Source organism: Papaver somniferum, unplaced genomic scaffold, assembly GCF_003573695.1.
Source record: "Papaver somniferum cultivar HN1 unplaced genomic scaffold, ASM357369v1 unplaced-scaffold_115, whole genome shotgun sequence".
Classification (NCBI taxonomy): Eukaryota; Viridiplantae; Streptophyta; class Magnoliopsida; order Ranunculales; family Papaveraceae; genus Papaver; species Papaver somniferum.
In genome coordinates this window covers 3,848,513-3,855,323 of record NW_020620492.1, presented here as the reverse complement: position 1 = coordinate 3,855,323, position 6,811 = coordinate 3,848,513, and positions in this window count along the sequence as shown.

Below are 6,811 nucleotides of genomic sequence, written 5' to 3'. Positions count from 1 at the left end.
TTTAATTAGAAACATTGAGGACAATGTTAGATTTAAGTTTGGGGGTGGGGTAGAACTTTTTGTTACCTTTTCGTTGCAATAAATAAACTCCAGAGCCTAGAAATTTATCCTTATTAAGGATGGAACTACCCAATCTAAGGTATGGAAGCATTTTGGTTGTAGGAGTTGAGGGACTAATTTGATTAGATTGAAACATCTAAAGAGTCTATTCATAAAAGCACAAAGCTTGGGTGTTAGAAATAACATGGTAGTTTCGCCATGTCTCATTGAGTCCTTTTCACTTCTATTTTTATTTTTTTTATTTTTAAAATATGTTTCTCTAAGTGATTAGGTGGGGCTCGCGATTCAAGTTGTTACCATTGCTAGGGTGAAATAAAATGATTGAGATAGCCATAAGAAAAAAAAACGAGGAAAAAAAAAGTTGAAAAAAAGAAAAGAAAGAGAAATTGAGACCAGACCATCATACCAACTGGAATAAATTCAATAAAGTCGACCACTGGAACCCTTGTATATGCCAGTTGTGTTGACCTAGAGTTATGATTATCGACCACTGGTACCCTTGTATATGCCAATGTGTTGATATTAGTCAGACCGGTATCTCAGTCCATTAGGATAGGTTCATTATGGCAGTGGCCTTCAGACAGATATGAGAAACACCGTTCACCTTAGTCAACATCAAAACCATCTATGTTTTTCTATATCCATCTTCTTAATCTATCCATGTGATTTGTTTGATTCTGAGTTTGGATGCGACTATCTGAGTAGAGCTCTGTCACTTTATATGAATTTTAGTATGCTTGAGTGCGAACTCGTGTACAACAATTTGAATTTCGCATCAGGGTACTTCCTCCTGTAGTCAGTAAGTATGCCAACCAAGGATATTCTTTAGTGCCTTCCAAAGTTCTGTGTAGATAGCTAGGGTCTGGAGTATAAAGGTTTTTTGGGTATTCTTCTGGTAAGCCCTCCGAAGACAACACTCCGCCACTAGAGACACCTAGGGGTTTAAAGGCTTATTGCATACGCTAAATGCAATCGACGATGCCTGCGACAGTAAGTTAGGATTTTATTTTATAGATTTGATTTGCTCGGGACTAGCAAATAATAAGTTTGGGGGTGTTTGATAGACGCATTTATGTGTCTATTTTGATCTCAATTTCATATGTTGTTAGTACCCATTTATGTACTTATTTTGGCATTTTGTGTCTTTGTAGGTGTTTTTGGAGAAATAAGGCTTTGCGGCGAAATTGGCACGAATCGTGGTTTTTGCGCTCGTGGGAGAAAATTATTATACAGACCCCCATTTTGGATAAGAGGTACCGAAATTACTAAGGGGCACCCAATTGATAAGGTCTATCCTCTTCACTACTCACCACCACTTGCTATTCGCACCCCAACAGTGGATTAGGGGGATACCCTTCTTCTTCACGATTTGGATTCTCAAATTTGGCGGGAAAAATGGATTTTCACGGGAAGAAATTAGGGTTTGATTTTTGGAGAGGTTATAGAGAGATTCAATCGCAAAAACTTCTTGTATGGGCCTGTTTTGGCTTAACATGAAAGGTATAGTTAATGGATTCGGTGAAGCTGGGATAAATAATCGATTTGAAGCAAGACAATATCGGAAATATACTCGGAGCTTCGCTGGAAGATTTGGGAAGAGGTTTGGACGAAAATTTAGTGGACTTTCTATTTGGATATGGACTGGGAATGATCTAGTACATCGAAACAGGAAAGGTAGTTGTTTGAAAACGTAAATAATGGAAGGTTTGATGTCTTGCACGATTAAACAGGGAGATGAAGGTTTCCGGGTATTTTTTCTCTTTCAATAATTGGTAGTTACGTGTAGAAAAGGAAAGAATATCCTCTCTGAATATTTCATTACATCCTGCTAAGAATTGTAACAACTCAGAGGCCGCGTAGGAGGAAAAGAAGCAAGTTTTCAACCAGGTTTCGATAAAACAGGGAAGTTATCACATTTTCGGTAATTCCTGTTGATTAAAAGGAAGGTATGTGTGAAGTTAAGTGAGGATATCTTCTCGAGAGATTTTACTCAAATCTTTGGGAAGGTTTGAGTAATCCAAAGACGCGTGGAAGGAAAGGAAAGAATAAAAATAGACCGAGACTTGAGGAGAAGAAAAACAAAGAGTTATTCTCGGATTTTAAGACTATGTGGTGTATAAAAAGAAGCTACGGGACTCAGAGAAGGGTTGTCTAGAGTTTGGGGTCGATAGAATCGGAGCAGAGAAGCGTAGGTGAAGTTGCAGGAATATTCACCTGCTGCTGGTGAAGAAGAGAAGCTGAAGAACATTGGACAGAGGAGGACAGTCGTAGAGGAAGTCTTATTCAAACAACACAACAAAAGTATCGTTGTTCAAAGGATCTCATATATCACAAGTTTGTCATCTTTTCTCTGTAACAGTTCAAAACCCATTGTAACAGTCTGTTTGTAACGCCTTTCTAGCGTTGCAAACTGTCTGCTTTATTAGTTTTCTCTTGTTTTTCACACTTTTGAGCTATAAACACCTATTTTGAGAATGTGAATAATATGAGGAGCTAAACCCCATTGTTGAAGCGATAGAGGAAGCTATTTTTCCAACAAAAAGCGGTACAATCTATTTTATTTAATTTATTGCAATTATTATTATGATTATTTGCCTTGAACTATTGAATATGATTTTTATTTGAGTGATTGTGATCTATTTTGATGGAATATTCTTAGTTTATAGACTCTTGATGCTTCATACTTGGTATTTACAATTGTTACTTTTGAAAATCTATTAGTTGCAATATTTTAGAATCAAATTAAACGAGAAAATTGCATGAATATAAATATTTGGACCAAATCTCTTTGAACTTGGAAAATAGTGGAATCTTAGCCTCAGTGTTCTTTTAATATTGATACCAACTTTATCGGTGTTTGTTATAATTATTAGCGAGTTTTCTATTTAGTTTTGAATTTAAGTCTAAAGTTATCCTTCACAAGTTCGAGAATCGAATCACTTTTTACCACTATCTACAAATCATATCAATACCCCCACTCCACAATGCATAACATGGAGTTGTCGTAGGTGTAGTACAACGCTAATACAGTGTCGTCAATGATGATTTTTCCCGTAGTGTGTAATCTTAAGAAAACCCAATCATTGACTGAAAAGATGTGTTCAGTCCTATGTGCATCAGCATAATTATTCATCTTGGCTTGCGCATCATGTAAATTTGATTTAAGAATCTTCAAAATATGATCTCTGACTTCTAAAACTATATCAACAGCATGGACAGTAGTTGAGCCTGGCAGATATGTAGTAATTGTTAGAGGAGTCTTACAGTAAAGAGCTTGATAAGGGATCATTTTAATGGATGTGTTATAACTAGTGTTATACCACCATTCTTCCCACGGTATCCACTTAACCTAATCTTTTTGTTGAATTCCAACAAAGAAACGTAAATAACATTCCAAGGTTCTGTTGGTAACTTTTGTTTGTCCGTCATATTGAGAATGATATGCAGAGCTTCGACAAAGCTGAGTGTGTTGCAAAGAAAAGAATGCCTCCCAGAAATTGCTCATAAAAATTGGGTCACAATCACTAGTGATTCTCTTGGGAATTCCATGTAAATGTACTATTTCTCGTATGAAAATCTCAGCCACAGTATCAGCTAAATAAGGATGAGAAAGAGCCACGAAATTTGCGTACTTTTACAGACGATCGACCACCACTAATATACTTGTCTTTCGATTGGATGCAGGAAACCATCCCAAAAATCCATAGAGATATCGACCCACACATCAGTAGGTATAGATAAAGGCTGTAGTAACCCTGAAGGAGCTATGGATTCAGCTTTGTTTCGTTGGCAAGTATCACAACAAGCAATGTAATCCTTAACTGCTTTTTTCATCCCTGGCCAATAAAAATTATGCTGAAGGCGCTTGTAAGTTTCGTTAATAACCAGAATGTCCCCATGTTGGTGATGAATGAAACTCATCGAGAAACTTATTGCACCATAAAGAAGTGGATACTACTGCAACTCTGTTCTTGTAACGAAGAACGTTATCTGTGTAAGATGCTTACAATCTGGTTGAGCACATATCTTAGAAATAATATCACTGAACTCAATGTCATTATGACATTCTGGAATGATATCAGTAATGCCAGAAAATATTGGAGAAGTAATTGCCATAAGTTGTGAATCATTAATATGAGATAGTACATCAGCCGCCATATTTGTTGCACCTGATCTATAAATGATCTCGTAATCATAACCAAGAAGTTTGGACATCCACTTTTGCTGCTCCATTGAAGAAATTATTTGTTTAAAGAAATACTTCAGACTACGATGGTATGTGTAGATCTTAAAATGTCGACCCATTAAATATGGTCGCCATTTGATAAATGTATTAACAATGGATAACATATCTTTGTCATAAACTGAGAGATTTAAATTTCTACCTGAAAGTGGCTTACTATAGTATGCACTAGGTCTGTTCTGTTGAGTATGGACAGCTCCCAATCCGTTACCTGAAGCGTCAAATTCAATGCCAAATTCCTTGGAAAAATCTGGAAGTGCTAGCACTGTGTGCTAATTAAGGATGTCTTAAGCTTATTAAATGCATCTGTAGCAGCTGTAGTCCAATGAAAAGAATCTTTCTTCAATAACTAAGTCAGTAGAGCACTAATCTTACCATAATCTCTGACAAACTTATGGTAATAGCCTGCTAACCTCAAAAAACCACGCAATAGATGGAATAGGACAATTCACGATGCAAGAGATTTTATCAGCTTCAACCGAAACACCAGAAGAAGATACTAAGTGCCCTAAGTAACTGATTGTAGTTTTAGCAAAGTCACACTTAGAACTCTTCAGATATAGCTTATTTGTGCGCAGAACTTCAAAAACAATCTTCAAGTGTGTAAGATGTTCTGTTAGAGATTTGTTGTAGACAAGTATGTCGTCAAAGAAAACCAACACAAACTTTCGAATATAGGGTCCAAGAATATAGCTTATTTTCTTCAATAACTCTGGAAGTTGCAGGATAATTTGATAATCCAAATGGCATTACCAAGAACTCATAGTGACCATCATGAGTTCTAAATGTTGTTTTATGCAAATCATCTTCATGCACATGTAGTTGGTGATAAGCAAATCACATATCCACCTTAGAAAATACAGTTGCTCCATGAAGCTCATCAAGAAGCTCAACTACTACTGGATAGGAAATCTATCCTTAACAGTAACCTTGTTTAATGCCCTGTAATCAATACACATTCTCCACGATCCATCTTTCTTAAGAACTAGTAAGACTGGAGAATAAAAATGACTAGAACTAGGCCTTATAAAACCTGCTGCTTTCAATTCAGAAACAATCTTTTCTATTTCAGTTTTCTGAAAATACAGGTATCAATAGGGTCTTACATTTATGGGTGCAGTATTTGGCAGTAATGAAATACGATGGTCTTGTTCCCATGAAGGTGGCAAGGATGAAGGAGATGCAAATTGGTCAGAAAAACTTGAGAGTAATTTCGAGACTTCAGTATGTAACTGAGATTTGTCTGTTGCTGAAGGAGAAATTGCAACCAGTTGGATCAAAAAACCATGGGAAGTATGATCAATTTTTTTTTTTTGCATCGGAGTACTATCTAATATCATAACGGATGCTGAACTATTCCCAGTCAAAAGATGCTCATGCTCACCAGATTTAAATTGCATATGTAGTTTTTCAAAATCCAAAGTGATATTGCCTAAAGTTCGTAGCCATTGAACCCTTAGTACAACATCACAACCACTTACTGCCAGTCAAAAAAACTCAGTAGTAAACTGATAATTTTGTAACTTGATGGATATATCAGAACAAGAACCTTGAGTTTATAATAATCCACCATTACCTACCAAAAATTTCATGGTAGTGTTGTCATATTGAGCTAAAAATCCACATTGTTTTGCAATAGTTGGATGTAAGAAGTTATGAGTCAAGCCAGAGTCAATGAGAACTGTGATCGACTTCCCTTTAATGTATCCTGTAACTCTCATAGTATCAGGAAAAGAAGAACCCGTGAGTGCATGAATAGAAATTGTAGGTTTTGTACTTGGTTGAGTAACCTCTTCAATGACATCATTAGTGTCCAAATTTTCTTCATCAGCACAATCATTGTCAACCTTGGTGATTGAAGGAGCCATATCCAGTAATAATAGTCTAGGTTTAACACATAAATGCCCAGGATTATATGTTTCATCGCAATTAAGGCATAAGCCTTTATCACGACGCTCTTTCTGTTCCTCTAATGATAATCTCTTAACCCCTGTCGGAATAGTATTTCTCTTGAACGTTGGACTAGTAGAATTTAATGCTTGCCTGAAAGGATTTGGTTGAGCCATATTTTTGTAGAAAGAAGTTGTAAGCATCACATCTTCCTGTTAATAGCTGTTTTGAAAGCCAAAGTTTAAGGTTCAAACACTTCTACAACAGATTGTATCTCGGGTTTCAAGGATCTTATAAAGATATCAATGATATGATCTTCTGGTAAATCAGTAACAAAGTTCAGAATGTGCTCAAAATCGGTAATATACTCGCGTACTGATCCTTTTTGAGACATTATAGACAATGCCAGACGTGGGTTTGAAAACTTCTTATCAGCAAATCGATCACGAATAAAAGAACAAAAGTGCAACCAAGTTGGATTGGATACCTTATTTTGAACCCACCTATACCAAGCATTAGCTTCACCCTTGAAGTGAGATGTAGCAATTGAAATCTTTAGTCCCTCAACGACGTTGTGTAGACGAAAGTATTGATCTACCGGGAAAAACCACCCTGCTG